Here is a 21,274-nt window from a genome sequence, read left to right as displayed (position 1 = left end):
TAGTTCAATAACTTACACTGTCCTTTCATTGTTCTATCATTTTCCTAAATTCATTTCCTATTGAACGGCAGAACTAAAATATTCACCTGTCGTGTGTGCTTGTCTTTCTGGCATGTTTCATTTTCTAAAATAATGTTATTTACCTTATGCAGAAAATGAGGACTCCCTCTTCTGTTCTTATCAGAGAGTCTTCAAATATCTGACCTTATAATTTACAATATTTACCTTCTCAGCTCTTCTCCCCAGTTTATATCTGAATGTTCTATTTCCTTGCCTCTAACATCTTTGTCCTGACCAATCTAAATTCTGTTCTCAGTGGTTTCTCACCCGTGTGAATCTTTGTCCTGGAAAGGGTGCTCTCAGTTTGTCAAATGACCCAGGCCACATCTCACTGGGGTCCCTCTCAGTAACTCTCAAACTGTGAATCTCAGTTTAAACTGTGAAGTCTTCTCCAAGTTTTATTGGCTGTTCTCAGATTTAGGAGCCAAGCTTTCCAAGCAGAGTAAATACCTCTCAACATGAGGACAGTTATGTATTAGTGATTTGATTCCTGGTTTCTTTGGCTGTCAGGGACTTCCTTTAATCTCTCTGCTTTCTGTTTATTGACCTGAGTGATAATTACGTGCTCTTTTCACTTTGGGTTAATTAATCAAATTGTAGAAGTATGTGTGTATGTGTTATACTTCCATCAAAAACATAAAACATGACTGTCAAACTTTGAGCCCGGGCAACTGGTAGAACAGTGATCATTCGTTGAAAGAGGAAAGGAGGGGAAATTAGGGGAAAAAAAATAGAGTAGATATTTTTATTTGAGGTGATAATAAGTTTACAGATTTTAAATATTCAGTATACAGTTTGAAATATGAGACAGAACTAAAGAAGAGAGATACGTATTTAGGGCATGTTAGCATTGAGGAGATATTGAAATCAGAGGGTGGGTGACAAGGAAGAGATTTTAGAAGTAAAATATGTAAACAATATAGTGACCATTCTTTCAAATGGTTCCAATTTTTAGCTAAAATAATTCTGCCTTCCATGTTCTGACCCATGCATTCCAGGAAATGAAATTATCATGCACAAAAATAATGTACTTTTCTTGCTTAGTATTAATCAGTCATATGCATACACAAATATACACTATATATATATATATATATATATATATATATATATATATATATATATGCATGCATACACCTACACATACATATGTCTTTATGTATTGGATTGGCCAAAAAGTACCTTCGGTTTTTAAGTAAAAATAGAAGACACATTTTTCATTTTCACCAAGAACTTTATTGAAGAACATATTCACCCTTTTGTTCCACTACCTTCTGCCATTTTTCAGGCAACTTCATATAATTCCATCTTCCCAAAACTTTTTATCTTTTTGAGCAAAGAACTGTTTCAGGAGCCTTTTACAGTCTTCCAGGGAATTGAAATTTTTTCCATTAAGAGAATTTTATAAAGACCAAAATAAACGGAAATCCAAAGGTGCAATGTCTGGGTGAATATGGCGATGAATCAGAACTTCCCAGACATGCGGTAACAGTTTTTGCCTGGTCATCAAAGAAACATGTGGTCATGCGTTATCCTGATGGAAAATTATGCGTTTTCTGTTGACTAATTCTGGACGCTTTTCGTCGAGTGCTGCTTTCAGTTGGTCTAATTGGGAGCAGTTCTTGTTGGAATTAGTCGTTTTCTGGAAGGAATTAGTGGTTTCCTGGAAGGAGTTCATAATGGAGGACTCCCTTCCAATCTCACCATATACACAACATCACCTTCTTTGGAGGAAGACTGGTCTTTGGTGTGGTTGGTAGTGGTTCATTTCGCTTACCCCACGATCTCTTCCATTCCACATTATTGTGCAGTATCCACTTTTCATTGCTTGTCACAATTTGTTTTAAAAACAGAACGTTTTCATTACATTTAAGTAGAGAATTGCATGTGGAAATATGGTCAAGAAGGTTTTTTTCGCTTAACTTATGTGTAACCTAAACATCAAAGCGATTCACATAACCAAGCTGGTACAAATGATTTTCAACGCTTGATTAGGATATTTTGAGTACGTCGGCTATCTCCCTCGTGGTATAACGTTGACTGTTCTCAACTAATGTCTTGATTTGATCGCTATCAACTTCAACTGGTCTACCCGACAGTGGAGCATCGTCCAGCAAAAAATCTCCAACACAAAACTTCACAAACCACTTTTGACATGTTCGATCAGTCACAGCACCTTTTCCATATACTGCACAAATCTTTTTTTGCGTTTTTAATCTTTCTTGAAATAATAAAGCATAATATGCCGAAAATGTTGGTTTTTTCTTCCATCTTCAATATTAAAATGGCTACACAAAATTCACCAATTCTGATAAGTTTTTTTTAATGCATGCTGATATGACAGCTGTCACATAAAATCTAACAAAATTGTTTTGAAATAAGTTAGATAACTAAGTGCTACTAGAGCCATCTTACGGAAAAAAACGAATGAACATTTTGGCCCACCCAATATATACGCATTTTATCTATTAAACCTTGAACAACTTCAGAACTGCTAAGATGAATTCTCATAGTCCACCGCCTCACCCAAATGGGAAGATTCTTTGTTACAGTTGTTGATATAGCTTCCTGATGGGTAATTTTTTTTTTAATTAAATTTTTTTTAAAATACTGAACATAAAGCCAGTGAACAGCCACCAGACTCTTTTTTGATTACAATGGCCACTTCCCCTTCCAGGAATACTAAATTGTTCATATTCCAAATCAGAAAAAAAAAGTTCCAGAAGATAAGTCACATTTTTCATTGATACATGTTTAACAACTGAAGAGGAAAAAAAGTTAACACATGGGAAATTGTACGTTTTGTCTAGGAACAGGAATTATTGAATCATAAAACTAGCTAGCACTATTAATCCCTTGAAAAATGTTCTCTTGTTTCAATTTGCAAAATGCCAGTCCTCTATTTCTGTGTTACATTCAGAAAAAGAACAACATCTGATTTGTAAGCAATGCTACAGTTTCACCAGTGAATTTTATTAATAATATCTGTATGCACACACCTGCCAAAAATAGAAAAACATCTTCAAAAATGTTAACAAGAATACAATCATAACACAGATAATTGTGTTATTACTTTTTGAAATGATAAAAAATATTTTTAAGACCTGACTTATGAAAATATTGATCATATAAGACAAAGTAGTACATAAATATCCCCTATTGTTACATAATTATATAAATACAGTTTAAATCTTCTGTAATTGGAAAAAAAGCTCAGATTTGTGTGATAAAATTACAGTGACTTAAAAAGTGGTTTGAAAAAGGTTACTAATAAGGTGAAATCAAATGATTAAAAATTTTTAAAAATCCCTAAAATATAACTGCCTCACTGGAAATGTTCCATAACATTTATAAGCCCTTTGTTTCTTTTTTCCTGATTATTAACATTCTGCATCAAAGAAGAGATAATATCTTTATCCACGTTACTAACATGGTGTTTAAGAATAGACCAACCTCCTGTGGTCCACAGCTGCTTTTAATTCACAAGCAATTGGAATAAGTCAAGCATTGCTAGTGAGTCTTTGCTGTTTCTTGCTATGTTATTTCAACTAGGAAGCCATTATGCAAACTAAGAACATCTGAAGATAGGTACCCCACTTAAAAGTGTTCAGCAGGAGTTCCATTTTTTTGTCATTTTTGGAAAATTGCGTCATTAAGTTGCATATGTTGTACTGTCGGTAGCCATGATTGCCTGGGATTAGTCAACATGCACACAAACTCCATGACTTGACAAACTTAATTTTTCTTAAGAATCAAATGTGAAGTAAACTTTCAGATATTACTAATGTAGTAAACTAAGTTTGTTTTCGAATCATTCAATTAATTATATATTATGAAGTTTAGATCATGTTAACATATAACAATTGTTATATAAATTCCAGGTAATAGGTTACCTATGGCAAATATTTTACTGTGTGTACAGTCTAATTCTAGGGGAAAAAAACGAGAAAACCTAGTCTTACTAAATTACACTAGAATCACTAAATTAGTCCTGACCCATTAGATTTTAAGATGGGTCTGCAAGAATTTGGAGTGAAAATAATTTTTCAGAAGCACTCATCTCACTGGCGCTATGTTGTATTTTGTTGTATAACCCCACAGTGCTCCTAGAATCTTCCTTAATACAGGATTTACCTTTAGAGTCATTTTGGCACACCGAACAGAAGTATCCATTTTTTATTCTGTTTTGCAGTTTACATGGAGCAAATGTGTGAGTTATGACTTAAAACATGTGTGATACATTTCACATGTAGTCACATCCTATTTATTGATCATTTCCATTATCATCTCATCATTATAATGATAATAACTGACAGTTTTAAAAAAGATCTTGATGCCTGACATAATATTAATAGCTTTTTAATTTATATCCTATTTAACTTTCACAGTAGCTTTGTGAAGTAAGTAATATTATTATCTTCATTCTACTACTGAGGAAACTGAGGCTCAGAGAGGTGTCTTAATCAGCTTCAGGTTACACAGCTAGTGAAGCTGCTCTTCCAAGACCGAACAATCTTCCTGAAAAGCCAAAATAATTTGTACGTCTTGCTCTTAAATTGCTTAGCAAGTTCTATATACCATAAGCAATAAAACCATGTACTTACTGAGCGACTGGTTGTTAGAGAAAGCACACACTTATCCAAAAACTATCTGTTTAACCATTTAACTTACGAATAAAGAAAGGCAGGGAGGCAAATATGTTACATGGTGCTCACAATTCACATTTTATCTTTTAAAAGGTATCATAAAATGGATTACATTTCTCCAGGGAAAAAATTTTATAATTTCCATCACATTCTGGAAAATTCGTCATTGGTAGTGCAGCCACACAGTCCAGATGGACCTTCTAGCTGCCTCGCAGTCCACAGAGTGCTCCACGTAAGAGGAGATGGGAATTCTAGTTCAACCCATCACACACACATTCTGTCCAGGAGGAATAAAGTTGGACCACAGAAGAGTATGCATACAAGGGCATTTCTCACAAATGGTGTGTGAAACTTCCGCTCACAGCTCCTACAACTTATGCACTTGACTACAAGTAGTTGCAAGAAAAGCTGAGGAATGGCAGTCTTTATTTGGGGCAGTCATGTGTTTAGCTAAAATTCTTGTGTTCTATCAGTAAAGAAGAAGGATACAATGGATATTAAAGTCAACGAATAGGCTTTTTCAAAGGCATACTTCAGCTAACGGAGTGTTTTCCATTCAAAAAATGTGATTTCCAATTTCATTTGATATATTCATAATTCAATTTGCCACAGGGTAGCCAAGAAAATGATGTATAGAAAAGTTCTGAAAATCAGTTTCTGTACCATTACAAGTAACTGTAAAGTTTATGATATAAAGATTAAATTGAATAAAAATACAAATTTTCTATATGAATATTTAATACATTTGCTCTTTTTAATTGGTGTCTATGCAGTGTGCCATGAGTATTTGCTTTAATATCAGATTTTGCCTAGACCATATCTCCAATGTTGCTACCCCCACTTGCATCAGAGAAAGAGGATGTTTCAAATAATCTATGGCACTGTCATCACCTTGGATACCAAAACGAAAGCCATTTGTAGTTAAAATAGTTCATTCTGTATTATAAGAAAGAAAATAAAAAATGGGTCAATATTTCTTAACATTTAGTGTAAAAGGCCTACTGTTATGACAAAGAAAAAATAGGCTTGCCTTGGAGAGCTGTGTTGTGTTTGCTTCTTACGTGATCTAGAAACAAAGCAGGCATGGCTCTCTCTGGAGGGAAGACTGAACTAAAGTTGAAAGTCCCAAGTGCACCTTCACTGGACTGTAGCCCATCTTCCCCTGACGAAGTCTGCCAGTTGAAACAGAGGCAAACCTCATTAACTAAATGATGAAGTTCTATTCTAGGCCATGATGCTCAAAGAACCAAGAGACAAATTATATACCTTCATTGGAGAGAATTATAATATCCAGAGGGTAGGGGTAAATGCAACTGACTGAAAAATATTAAGAGAAGAATATGGGCAGAAGGAAAGAGGACTTGAAGGTCTGGATGAGGCAGAGAGATCTTGAGAGATAGTTGGATTCCACAGAGCACCTTCTGTTTTCAACTAGATGGTTATAACTTGGTAACCTCTGCTTTACATGATATAAGGCAGCCCCTAAACTAAAGAGAGTTATGACTTTTCTTCCTCTCACAGAGTACACATGCTTGAGATCTACACAATCCTCCAGTAAGAAACACCAAGCGTCCCCATCATAGTTATGTTGGTATGGTCTGACAGAGGCTAGTAAGACAGTATCTCCTGGGAACAGACTGTCCTTATGAATGCTAGAATAATGGGTCTGAAGCTATTATGTCCCTCCATCTCTTTCCCAGGGGTCAATAGAAGACCGCCACCGACACTATCAGCAGCAAGAGGAGAGGGTAAGGTAAACTTCTTCAATGCAATTGCACTTCAGTGAGAATCACCCTAAAGGGTAGGAAAAAATAGCCCTGCCCAGACAGGTTTCATACAACTAATTTTACAGTTTCAAAGTCAGCCTCACTTGCTGATAATGACTGGTTCCTGTAAGGCAACTTTCTAAGAATGCATAGCCTGGGTACAGCCACTCTTTTCCATGACAAACATCGATAATCCCGAGGAGGTCCTGCTTGTTAGTTGGTGTAGCAGCATCATTTCTAAGCAATACCTAAACTGGCATTTCCACTATTTTATATTATATATTCCTTGGACTGATGCTGAACTTCCTTTTGAGAGTTGTGTCGTTCACAAAGATACTTTAAGACTATGGGTAGCGACATTTTATTATTTCTCATCATATCCTACAGGTGCATTAGGGGCTCCAAGACATCTTATTTTCTTATTTTCGTATCAAATGTGTGTGTGTGTGTGTGTGCATGCACGTGTGTGTAATATGTGTATCTAGTAGATAGAGATGTACGAAGGTGACAATTAACCTCTGCTTAGGCATAGCATTTTAATCTCCCATTGAATATATTATGTGAACCATGCTCCATTATGTATGCCAAATCATTTCATTTCCTATCACAAACTGTGGCCCAAAATAATTAAAAATATATTATTATTAAAATCCATACTTTAGAGTCACCTCCAAGTTCTTCTCATCTCCAACTCTTCTAGCTTAAGAAAAGTACTGTGAATGCACACACAAATATATTACAGTTACTAATCCACAAATTTAGTCATCTTTTCTTAATCTTTAGTCTTCAATAACTATTAGTGTTTTTTTTTAATTTAGTTGTTTATTTTTTAGGTTGCCTAATCCTTTAGGAAACTAATTTTTTTCTTTTGTTTTCTATGACAAAAGATTATTTCATATTTTCTCTTATCTCCTTTTTCCTATCTCCGTCGTGATTTCTGACATTTTCTTTGCTTTGAGTAATCTGTAGAGTTTTGTTCTTAACTGTCCTGCCATAAGTTCAATACTCTCATTTTAGATATCTTATCGTAATTGTTATTTTATATTATTTATCAATAGCCACTGCCTTCCTTCTGAATTTCAAAAAACTTTAAAATATTATCACTGGCAAATCTTGTTGACCCTTAAACTATAGCAGCACTGTCCTATAGTACTTGCCCTGGAGATGAAAATATTCTCTACTCACTTGTATTGTTCAGCACGTATGGTGTCCACTAGCCACATTTGGATATTGAGCTGTTGAATTGTGGCTAAAAAGACTGAGAAGCTGAATTTTTAATTTAGTTTTATTTTAATGTTAGTAGCCACATGTTGCTAGTAGCTACTCTATTGGATTGTGCGACTCTGAAGACGTATTCAGAATTTTGTCTTCTTTCACTCGATTTACTATTGCCATGAATGCCACACATGTTAATTGAATGAATCAATGAAAACATTCATATGTGAATTAATACATGTATTAACACATAAACCAAAGGCCTCAGATACTGAGGGTTCTATTCTACTTTCCCTTTGATTTTTACATTCAGAATATGATCAAGTCTCTGGTGTTTGTAATCTCTTTCTCCTTTAGTTCATTTCATCATCTTTCTAGATCTCATTTCTTTTTGCTTGAACCACTAATTTAAGCTTCCTATATCGTGTTCAGATATCCTTGGTAGGTTAGGATTTGATCTGAGGTATTACCCATGTGAAAGGGCCTCTCCTCCACTGACCGTGATTTTTAGCATTTCCAATAGAATGAGCCTAGATTTCAGAATAATGGAAAGTGTTCTATCCTCAGTGTTCTATCCTTTAGGGTCACTGTAAAAACAACTCAACCTCATGCAGTTCTTAGACCCAATGTCTCCTTTTTAGACAGGGCTTCCCTGACTGTCCAAACTAAAGCTGATCCTCATCACCCAACACATCTCCCTGCTTCATTTTGTTCAGAATTGTTGTGATTTTATGAACTTACATTTATTCCTTTATTGCTTAGAGCAGCAGTCACTAAAGAAATACATAAATGAAATAATTACAACAAAATATTGTATCTCTGCAGATCCATGTGCATTCCATGAGGGCAGAGACTTCTTCTGTTTTGGTCAGCACTGTCTCTTCAAAGTCTGGCAAGCATGGTGCCAGTACCACAGGAGATACTCAAGAGTTATCGAATGAATAAATAAGTAAGTTGATGTAGACCATCCTGGTCTTAGATTTCAATTTGAAAAACTCACTTTTGACATTTCGTCCTGTGTGATGTGCATCATCCTCTCCCTCTTGCCTTGGTAATTTTGAAAGATCTTGAGGAGAACAAAACTTCCCCCTATCTAGCTCTGTTTGCAGGGTTAGCTCAAATAAGACAAACATGAGTATTTGGAACTAAAGCTCTAATTATTATTAACTGAATGTGTTGTAGCTTTGAATTCTCCATCTCTCTCTTTCCAGACATATTATGATAATATGTACTGCGTAGATGTGACTAATGCTCCTTGCTTATAGTTATTAAGGATTTAGGAATTTTTTGGACACCTCTACATTTTGAATGCATTAATAACAATCTGTAAACTATAACTTTTTGCAGCACACAAATGAAACATATGTTCTAACAGGGCCTCTCTCTCTCTTTCTCTCCCAAATACAGTTTCCTCTGTAACAATAATCACAAGATTTATCATTGACTAGGTATTACTATGGACCAAGAACACTACTCTTAGTTATTTGTTACTCCATATTCAGTGGCTTTGTATTTTTACACCTTAAGAATCTGAGGCTCACAGGATTAGGTAATTTGTCCAAGATCACAAGCTTAGTAAGTGACAGATCTAAGGTCTGGGTGTATGTCTCTTTGGCAATAAAACCTATGATAATTTCTAGTTATTGAAATAAGCGGTCACATCTTAATGTGGGTATGATTCCTAAAAGTAGAATTTGTTATGGAGAGAGTCTCAGAAATTGCAAATAACATGTCATGTAAAGGAGAATGAGTTTCAGGGTGGAGATTACTTCAGTGTCCAGTGAGCTCTATTCTCCCCTGTCTAGAGAGAAGCAGAGAACATGACTACACCAGCAATTGACTGGATGAACTTTGTTCTGAAAGCACTAGTAATATTCAATTCACAACTCAATCCTTTACTTTTCTATAATAATAATTCTAATCCTGTACAACTATCTTGGAAATATATGAGCATATTATGAAGCACACCTTATTCCTCAATAAGAATTGAACAAGGAACTAAAAAGTGACAAGATAAATGAAACACTGAACATACTGGATATACATTATCCATTCCTTTGTGTGTGTATCAATGTTTTCAAGGAAATCTAAACAAAGCAAAATACTTTTTAAAAAACACTGAATTGCTTGAAATAAAAAGGTATGGGGGGCTTCCCTGGTGGCGCAGTGGTTGAGAATCTGCCTGCCAATGCAGGGGACATGGGTTCGAGCCCTGGTCTGGGAAGATCCCACATGCCGCGGAGCAACTGGGCCCGTGAGCCACAATTACTGAGCCTGCACATCTGGAGCCTGTGCTCCGCAACAAGAGAGGCCGCGATAGTGAGAGGCCCGCGCACCGCCATGAAGAGTGGCCCCCACTTGCCGCAACTGGAGAAAGCCCTCGCACAGAAACGAAGACCCAACACAGCCAAAAATAAACAACAACAAAAAAAAAAGTATGGGATACATAGTTTAGGAAATTCTCTCTGACATTCTCCCATTATTAAATTAAATATAATAAATCTGAATGTATGACTATTTGTTTCAATACCTTTAAATTAATTTATATTAATATTTAAATTTTCTATTTTCTTAAAGATCTCTGAAAAACCATACAAGAAATAAGAAGTAATATACATGAGAAAATTTCTTAGTAAACCGTAAGATGTTTGTGTCTATGTGCATGTGTGTACACATATGCAAGTGTGCAGGCATGTTTGCTAGAGAACATTTTATGAGGGCATTTACAGACATAATCATGAGCAAATGTACGTTTTTTTAGAGCCAAGGCAAATGAAGCATGCCTTCAATTAGAAACTTCTGAGAAAACACTGTGATAACCTACTGAGACTGGAATTGCTTTTCTTCACAACATCACACCCACCTCTCTTTAGATGCCCGTAGTATAGAGTTTAAGTGTTGTAAGTGCAATATGCTCTTCTTGAATCATTTTCGTTCATTAAATGCATTTTGTACTTCAAATACCATTCCAAGATTATACATTTGATAGCTCAAAAAGATGCACATGCTGCTTTTAGAGTTCAGGATGTGGAATAAGGGAACCTCAAAAGTCTTAGAACACACAAGTTATATAAATGAAAATGTGAAACTTCAGATTATTAAGGTTTTTCTGAAACACCTGATACATTTAAATCCTTCATTACCTAATATGTTATTATTTATTTTCAGCAATTAAAGTTTAATTTTCTATACCCTTAAGCAAAAACTCAGAAAAAGCCATTCTTTACCTTATGTTAAAAGCAAATATACATACATATATGTGTATATATATATATGTATACATATGGCTTATATATGGCATATATATAGATTCATATAGATATATACACACATATCTATATCTATATTCCCAGGAGAGACTTAAGCATGGTTTTACCTGCCTTTGGGGAATTGTAAGGTAACAAAATCAATACCAAACCTTTATACCTACAACTCCTTTTTTTGGTGCTCCTGTAAATGTTATTTTTAAGAAGTTCAATATCCATATTTTCATCGCTAGTGCATAGATATAAAATTAAGTTTTACATATTGATTTTTTCCTACAACCTTACCAAACTCAATTATTATTTCTTGTGCTTTTCTGTTGGCTAAGGAGCTTACAGAGGTCCACCTCCATTTCCCCTCTTCACTTCTTTGTTATGCATTTAATTTTTATATATGTTATAAACACAATATACTGCTACTACCTTTTTTTTAGACAGTTAACATTTAGTTTCATTAAAGATAAGAAAAAAATGATTTTGACATTTACCTTGATTTTATTTCCAGCACTTTATTTTTTGTGTGTAGAAAGAAGGGATTCATGTTTTTATCTAGTAACATATTCCTTCTGCCTGAAGAGTTTCTCTAATATTTATTGAACTACAGGTCTGTTGCCAAGGAATTCTCTTTAATGTTTGATTACTTAAAAGGGTCTTTATTTTCCCCTCAATTTTGAAATATATTTGCATTGGTTATAGAATACTGGTTTCACAGTTTTGTTTTGTTTATTCTCTCAGCATGTAAAACACGTCATTCCATTCTCTTCTGGCTTGCATAGTTTCTGATAAGAAGTCTGTTTTGATTCTTCCTTTTGTTCCCTTTACAGAAAAAAAAATTGTGTGTGTGTGTGTGTGTGTGTGTGTGTGTGTGTGTGTGTGGCTGCAATGAAGACTTTTTCTTTCCTTTAAAGCAGTTTCAATATGCTATGACTGTGTGGGTGTGTTGGTGTGTTTTTAATATTTATCCTACTTGATATTTTTCAAGTTTCTTAAATCTATAAGAGTTTGTCATTAATTTTGGGAGAAAAAAGATGGCTGATATTTCATCAAATATTTCTTTGTCGTGTTCTCTCTATCTTCTCCTCTTGGCATTCCAAATTATAAAGATGTTAAACCCTTTTATATTATCTCGCAGTTCTTGGATACTCTGTTTTGTTAGTTTTATGTTTCTCCTTTTTTAAATTGTTTTGATTAAGCCTAACTCTCAGGCATTTTGACTCTGTGTCTTGAGGGTAAGGTCTTCCCAGCCACAATATTTAAATATTTTCTACGTTTTTTACATTGCTGTCATATCTAATGCCACAGATGAAAAAAAAAAATACCCCATATCTGTAAACATGTAATGAAACTTAACTTGATTCATATTCTATTCATGGGTTCACTGATCATAAATTAAAGTCAATTCAAATGCTTATCTTTTATGTGCTATTTATTTTCTGATTATTTTTGAGTTTCTAGTATTAATTGATCTCTTTGCTAGCGAGACTATAACTTTGAGAAAAATTTTCAAGGATTGTATGTGAATGTATAATTCCAGAGTACCAGACACTGGTTTTCTGTAGCCTTCTCACTTGCTCAGTTTCTTATTCACTCTTCTTCTCCCCATTCATGCACAAATAATTTATTTCCTTGTTTCCTCTAAATAACTTGAGATTAATTTGATATCATATCCACTTCTGTTGAAAATTCTCCTATTGATTAATCCTTGGTTTATAGTCAAATGTTGTTGATTGTCTCAACAATATTCTTAATAGCTTTTTAAATGTCTGGTCCATGATTCAATTCAGAATCATACATTTCAATTAGTCACCATGAAAGTAAAGTTTCCTTTATTCTGAAATAGTACCTCGGCCTTTGTTTGACATTCATGATCTTGGTATTTTTGAATAGGTCAAGCCAGTCATTTTTTAAAAATGTTGCAATATATATTTTATTACATATTTTTGAATTAATAATGTTTCAACCAGGTTTAAAACATTTTATAAGCCCTTAATAAATGTCTAAACATCAGATATTGTGCCTATAATGTTAAATGTATTTAAAACAAATTCCTGAGAACAGTCACCTTTACTTCATTCATCAGATGAACAAATCCTTACTGAATTTCTCCTCTGGGCCAGGCTCTGCCCTGTGCTGGCAGTGAGAAGACAGTGATGAAAACAGTATAGCCTCAAGAAACACAAATATCATATGATATAACTTATATGCTAAGAAACAGATTCACAAGATAGAAAACAAGCTTACGGTTACCAAAGGGGAAAGGATGGGGGGACTGTGAGAGGGATAAATTAGGAGTTTGGGATTAACAGACACACACTACTATATATAAAATAGATAAACAACAAGGAACTACTGTATAGCACAGGGAACTATATTCAATACCTTGTAATAATGTATAATGGAAAAGAATCTGAAAAAGAATATATATATACACACATATATATGTATATACATACGTATATGTATATATATATGAATCACTGCTATACACTGAGACTAACACAACATTGTAAATCAACTATACTTCAATAATAATAATAAGAAGAAGAAGAAGAAGAAGAAGAGTATGGCCTCTGCCCCTATGGAGCAAAGAGTTGAGTGAGGAGAGATATAAAAAATACTTTTCCAGACTCATAATGGCAACCATTATTGCATGCTATGAAAGGAATTGGAATGGCGTAGTGAAAGAATACAAACAAGTATCTGATTTAGGTTGGGATGGAGTCAGAGAAGTCCTCCCTGTGGAGGTGACTTTTGACTTGCAACTTAAAAGGTGAGTAGTAGGTAAGTAAAATGAAAGGCATCTCAGAAATTGAAACACATGTGAGAAAGTCAGAGCAGGAGAAGCGCACTAAGGGAGGATGAAAGTGGTTTAAGGTGAAGACAAAAGATATAGTGTCACCAGAGTATATGAGTCCCCTCAGGTTTATTAAGAATTTCAGTGTTATCAGAAGTGCAGTTTTAACCACAGAAAGCATTTATGGAGGGGGGTCACATGATTAGATCTGCATTTACTTCCATAGAGCCACCTTGACTCTCCCTAGTTTTTCAATGTAATTGTCTTAAGTATTTCCTCAACATACATTGAGCGTAATATCAGATGGTATTATAATTTTAGCCTCAATCATCAAATATGATATAATAAACCAATAAGATGAAAAACAGTCGTTTTATTGTTCTTTCATTTCTTACCCTATTTTGTTGTTCTTTCCTTTTCTGAAGTTCCAAGCCTATTTGGAGAATTCCTTTAGCCAGCCTTCAAGAATAGTTTTGCTAGCAACGGATTCTGTTTTCTTTCATCTAAACTTGTCTGTATTTCTCCTTCATTCCTGATTCCTTTCACTGCATATAGAATTTGCCTTTGTTACTTTCAGTACTTGAAATGTTGTACCACTTCCTTCTGCCTCAATTCCCAGCAAGGTCCTGTGGACACTAGTGGTGAGTAAGGGAGAAGCTGAGAGTGTCAACCAACTCTGCCCTCGACTTTGAGACTTTGTTCTGCCTTGTGGATGCCAGGTGGATCTGGAGGCACAGTTCCTTAACGCTGGTGATGACTGTGGATGCTGTGGGCGGGGCAGAGTGGTGACTGGCCCCTCTTTGCCCTAAGTCATTCAGTCTCCGTGCTGCCCAGCAGCGGGGAAAGCTCAATTTGTGAACCCTACTAACACTGCCCTGGGGTGAAATCAGAGTGCTAACCGCCACCGGCCTCTCTGAGGGGTGGAAAACCAGCTCCCTGCTAGGTCCAATTGACACCACCCTGCCTCCTGCTTCCAGGGTTGGTGAGGGGGGCAGGGCGGAGTTTGAAAATCAGCCTCTCACGGGCCCTGCTGAAGTCACAGGAAGCGGGGGGGCGGATACAGTTTTTCCCTTGGCCTTCGGCTGGAGCAGGGTAAGTACTGCCGATAAAGTTTTCTGTTGTTAAGCCACCCTTTTTCTGGTTCTTTGGCTAGGGGCAGCGGGAGCTTTTATTGGAGCTATGGTCTGTGCCTGTGGGCAGTTCAGAACAGCGAGTTTGTTGAGTGCTCTGTGGGGATGTACGGGGAGTAGCAAAGAGACTCAGGGAACTCACTGCCATTTGTTAGCTAGGACAAGGCAGCATTTGAAAAGAGCCTCAGGAGTGGGGTGGAGAATGCGGAGTTTGGTTTCCACCCTAATATGATTAAGTTTTCTACAGCACAGCGGTAATATCACAGAGTGGAGGCGACGATTGGTAAAGTACAAATTCAGAAAAAAATGAGAAAGCAGTGTGGAAAGAAACACATTTGTCTTGTTTCTCTGAAGCTGTATGGGATAAACACTATTATGTTTTTTTCAAAGTCATTTCCTTTCATTATATATAAATGTTAGCCTAAGTATGAGTCCATTAGAACACATTTGACACCTTGGAAGAAATGAGAGCGATAGATAGAAATAAAATGAGCTACTAGGCAGCACATTTAAGTGGTTTGTTTTTCACAATGTGTCCCAAAAAGGAGACAAGGTGTCTGACATGCAATCTTTTAAGTGTCTTTCTCTCCAAAACATATCTGAGCATCCAAATGTGGAAGAGAAGAAATTGGGTATCTCAAAATGACTCTTTTAAGAGCTTTCTCTAGCTCCCAAAGAGATGTGTTTGCTTCTAAGAGATTTATTTTGTTATTATCACATCTGAAATGCACTAGGAAGAAAGAAGACTTCTGTTAGCTCAGAACAACAGTAAATCAGCTATCCTAAGTGCAGTTCTGTCTTAAAGATTTATTTTGTTTTGTTATAATTGAGATGAGTCAAAGAGACAGTAGTATGGAAACACTTTTGATTCTGCTTCAGGACAAAGGTCAGTAACTTAAGACTCAAGTTTCCTCATAGTAAAAACACTTTCTAAATATCTTTGATGGGAAATGCTGCTCTGGTGAGGATTAGATCTGTCAGCATACAACAGAAAGCAAAATACAGCATAACACTAAGAACCTGCTGTCCACTAAAATGAGAGAAGAAGCAAGTGTTTTAGAAAATATATTTTATACTCTATTCTTGGGGTACATCGAGCAAACTAACTATAGGATAGAAATTGCTGTTGTACTGAGATCATCTGCTTCATGCTTTTTGAGATAGCTCGATTTCTATAGCAGAACTGCCAACTTTTATACTGTATTAGATGTAGTTTTTGTCAGGGACACATCCACCTCACACTGTTAAAGTATCTGGCTTTTAGGTTAATTTGCCTTTTGCTACTCCACATTTTTATGTAAAGGATTGTTATAGCAGATAAGAAAAAAAAAAAACACAAAGGGCAGAGTTCTACTCCTAGCTCTATGACCTATGATCTCTGTTGTGCTTGGGAAAAAACTGTACGCTTTCTTACCAGGGGGGAAGGGTGGGAGGAAGGGGTAGTTAGGGAATTTGAGATTGACATGTACACACTGCTTTATTTAGAATGGATAACCAACAAGGACCTACACAGGGACCTGTAGGCACAGGGAACTCTGCTCAATATTATGTAAAAACCTAAATGGGAAAATAATTTGAAAAAGAATAGATACACATTATGTATAACTGAATCAGTTTGCTGTGCATCTGAAACTATCACAACATTGTTAATCAACTACATTCCAATATAAGGTAAAAAGTTAAAAAAAAATTGTAACCTTTCTTACTCCCAGATTTTTCCATCCACATAACAAGGATGATGATGCCTATCTAGCAGGGTAGGTTTAATATAAGGTGGACCTATGAGTTACAACATGGTGTGTGCTCTATGAACAGCAGATATTGCTATAAGTTTAGTGTCAAGAATGCACACCACCACAAATATTTTGGGAATGAGAGATGTACTAAAGAAATTAGATAACAGAAATTCAGAAGATGCTGGGGAAGTTAAAGTCTGGAAGGGAAAAAAAAAATCACCTACTTTCTACCTGCAGCCATCACATGGGTGAACAAGTCAGAGTTTACAGGAATACCCAATAACCCAATCTGTCTGGTGAAGTGGGAGTTCATGGAGAACATGGTGAAAATGGCCATTTCATCTGCTGCCTTTGTGGGCCTCAACTGAGTGCTTGGTGATGGACCAGAGGCTGCTGTTCCTAAGCAGGTCAGTAGTTGTGGAGACATGCTGGGCTTGGAATAGAGGAGAAAGAAAATACCAAGACCCACCTCTGCCCATCCCAGGGTCTGACCATGACAACCTTCTAAGAATGACGGCCTTTGCTTTTCTCCCAACTTCCAAATGTTACACAAGGTCCCCTCTTGGATAAATCTAACTAAGATACATTCATGAAAGGTGATTCGGGGGAATATAATTCCCAAACTTACATGTTATCTAAACATCCACATAAAATTCAACTGCATGAGCTGAGACTTATTGAGGAAAGAGGAAGTGGAGTTAACAGTTAAGTTGGAAAGTAAAAAGTATTGATAATATATTCTTCCTTTTGACTTTGATCTATCAAATTTTTACAACTAACTTATGACATTTGGTACTTTTTACCTGATATGAAGCTTATTTAGGCCCATGTTGTGATAGTTAATTTTATATGTCAACTTGACTGGGTCACAAGGTACCAGGTATTTGGTTAAACATTATTCAGCATATGTCTGTGACAGTGTTTCTGTATGAGATTAAGATTTGAATCTGTAGACTAAGTAAACAGATTACCCTCCCCAGTGTAGATGGACCTCATCCAATCTATTGAAGGCCTGAATAGAAGAAAAAGGCAGGATAAGGGCAAGTTTGCCCTCTCTGTCTGATTGCCTTAGAGATGGAATATCAGTCTTATTTTACTTTTGGACTCAGACTAGAGCTTACATCATGGTTCTCCTGGGTCTCCAGTTTGCCAACTGCAGAGTCTAGGACTTCTTAGTCTCCATAATTGTGTGAGCCAATTCCTTATAATACATCTCTCTCAGCCTCTGTCTCTGTCTGTGTGTCTCTCTCTCTTTCTCTCTGCATCATGTGAGGCCACAGCAAGAGGTGGTTATCTACAAGCTAGGAAGAAAACCCTCACCAGGGACAGAACTGGCTGCCACCTTGATCTTGGACCCCCCCCAGCCTCCAGAACTGTGAGAAATAAATTCTTGCTGTTTAAGCTTGCTATCTATGGTATTTTGATATGACTACCAGAACAGACTAAGATACTAAGATACATGCCGTTCCTGATTTATTAAATTATTAATTTGGGACTTCCCTGGTGGCACAGTGGTTAAGAATCCGCCTGCCAACGCAGGGGACACAGGTTCGAGCGCTGGTCCGGGAAGATTCCACATGTCGCGGAGCAACTAAGCCCTCGCCACAACTACTGAGCCTGCACTCTAGAGCCCTCAAGCCACAACTACTGAAGCCTGCATGCCCTAGAGCCCATGCTCCGCAACAAGAAAAGCCACTGCAATGAGAAGCCCGCGCACCGCAACAAAGAGTAGCCCCTACTCGCCGCAACCAGAGAAAGCCCGTGCACAGCAACGAAGACCCAATGCAGCCAAAAATAAATAAATAAATAAATAAATTTTTTAAAATTATTAATTTATTGAGGGTGGAATATTTATCTGTGCATTTAGCACATTGGTTTCTACATAATAAGAAATCAGTAGCTATTTTTGAATCTGGGGAATATTTAAAAGAAATTAGGATGATGTATTTTATCTTTATGAATAACTTTCACTCTTTGGCAATGTTTTCAGGGATGTTTTAAAGATTTAACTTTATTACTTTTCAGGATTTACATCTACAATCAAGTTTGATTAAAAGCTTTACCTTAAAAAATAGCATCAAATCAATGAATAAGAATTATCTGAGATCAGTATATCCATGTTATAGAAACACATGATTATAAACTACTAGATTATAGTTTAAAAATTCACTCTCTTAAGTTGTTTAAATATCAAAAAAAAATAGAAAACCAATTAACCTATTGACATTTTTATGAATTTTTCAAAGGTGACAGTTTCTTTGTAAAATATTAATTATCATAATAAGTGAATCTCTTCAAAAACAGTAAATTAGCAACTCACACATTGTTTTAGCATAGAATTTACCTCAAAATACCTGCTGAATGAAAATGAATCAACAAATGTAGGGAGTTTCTGCATAATACAATAAAGCCTAGGTCTGAAATCAAACTGGTGATATTCAAAAGAAATTAGGATGATGTATTTTATTTTTATCTGAAACGTTCACTCTAAGGCAATGTTTTTCAGTGCTGTTTTAAAGAATAGGCAACTTTTAAAAAATGAATCACCAATAGTTCTTGAACACGATTTGAAAAGAATTGCCTGAAGGTATAAAGGAATGTAGAGAGTAAAGTATTCATCTGGTGACAGCCATGGGTGAAAGTATTTTTGACCTTTTTCTGTGATTTTTTTTTTTATTCTGACCAAGTTCCTAAATCTCCATACCTTTGTTTATAAAGTTAGGACAGTCCATTATCTATGTTCTAAAGCTGAGAGGACTAAGTGGAACAACGAATACATCTTTAGCACAACACCTGGAAAAAGCTAAAGAAACATAAGCTCCCCCCAAAAAGGAAAAAACAATTGAACAAGTACATAAGGAATGCAAAAATTATTTAAATTTTAAATAGATTTAAGAAAGTAATCTGTGAGTAAACTAGAATCAATCAGCAACTGCTATTACTTTGATATTTTTAAGATAGTTAATACAATGTAACCAGAATATTGCTGATTCAAAATAGCTATAACATAGCCTTAAAACTTCAACTTAGTGCATGAATTTTAACAACTGAAAATATCTACAGATAGAAGAATAGATTCTCATAATGTATTCTAAGACTTCAATTTCATTAAATACTGTGGCAAGTGATAAACAGAAGAAAGCTGACCACGTTAAGTATATTAACATTATTATGTGATGTCTTTTATCATCATCTTATTAAAGTGGACATTTTTTACTGTGCTGTTACTTGACATAAGATTAATCGATTATTTATTTGATATGACTCATATGCTAATTTTTAATTGGACGATGTTATGATGTTACGATGATGCAACAAAACTTCCTGTTTTAGTAAATATGTTCTGCACTTTCCTGAAATAAAATGGTAAACTTCTAATGCTATTTCTTCTTAAGGTTGAATATTTACTCCTTAAAAATATACAGCCTACTGCTTAAAAAAGAGATGATTTTATTATTATGCTAGCATATATGTGTATACTAAACAAATGCTGAATCTCATTGCATGTTAAAACCAAGGGAATAGAGTCTTTAGGGATAAAGAGTTTAATCACATGAGGGAATTAAACTCTTTAGAGCTCTAGCGACCTATTGATTTGTCTTTTCATCTCTTTAAAAGACAGACACCAGCATGCCCTATATGTCCAGAGTGGGGCTGAAACCTAAACTACCAGGGATCAACCACACATTGCATCATTTCTCCTAGGCCATGCACTGGGAATTATCTCATCCTTTTTTTTTTTTCTTAAGAAGATTCAAAGAACAGAAACCAAAACCAGTGTTGACATTCTCAATGTGTTTTTTACAGAATCTCCAGTGCTTTCCTAAATTTGCCACATGCCTCCAAACCAAAGATTCCTCTTGCAAAAATTATATATGTATATATGCATGTATATACGTATCTATCCATCAATATCTATTACTTACATATATGTGTGTATATGATGAAGGCATATTTAATTCAGTAGAATTAGTTGATATAAAACTAATGAATTTTCATGTAAAACTGTTTACTTATTGCTTGATAAAAATCATAATTCTTACTTGCTAGACTACTGGTGTCACAAAAACTTAGAGGAGTATTTTGCAATCATTTTTTCTTATTGCTATTCATCCTCCAGAATCACTTCATTCAATGCTCAATAAATATTTTCCAAATGCTTATTACATCCCCCACACTCTGTTAAATAAGGGGGATACAAATTTTGACCAGAAGGAGATATTCTTCTTGTTTTAAGGGGTTTATACTATTATAGGAAAGACAAGCATCAAACAAGTAATCAAAAATACATGTACAATTTCAGTTTTTGATTCTATGTGAAGGAACTGTAAAGTTCTACAGGAAACTATAAAATAATACTTGAAAACATCTTGATTCGATTGAGGGAAAGATCAAGGGTTTGGTTTTGGTTTTGGATGTGAATCCAAGCAAACTTTGAGACACTGAATAGTAGAGAACAAATTGGAACTCCAATACACATGTCTGGAGCTTGAAGAAGAGTGCAAGGATAGAATTATAAATTGGAGAGTTATCTGCATATAGATTGGAATTAAAGTTGTGAAAGTAAATGATATTGTCAAGAGTGACAACACAGTAATAAAATAAAAGTTCAGGGACAGAGGGGACAAGTAACTCCAGTATTTTTTTAGTCTGATAGAAGAGAA

The 21,274-nt window shown here is 35.4% G+C and overlaps 2 long non-coding RNA genes across 2 annotated transcripts in view; one reads left to right on the top strand and one right to left on the bottom strand.

Moving 5' to 3' along the window:
- The window catches only part of LOC309634831, a 213,968-nt gene that overhangs the window by 48,256 nt on the left and 144,438 nt on the right, over positions 1 to 21,274 (bottom strand). The window lies entirely within an intron of this gene.
- Positions 14,799 to 20,361, top strand: LOC309634834. The gene is made up of 2 exons (XR_014248458.1): positions 14,799 to 14,836; positions 16,848 to 20,361. It is a non-coding gene; the product is annotated as an uncharacterized lncRNA (long non-coding RNA).

This window comes from Balaenoptera borealis (assembly GCF_965194805.1).
Source record: "Balaenoptera borealis genome assembly, chromosome: 9".
Taxonomy (NCBI): Eukaryota; Metazoa; Chordata; class Mammalia; order Artiodactyla; family Balaenopteridae; genus Balaenoptera; species Balaenoptera borealis.
Note: the sequence above shows the minus strand (reverse complement) of the source record. Positions and strands in the feature narration are given on the sequence as shown.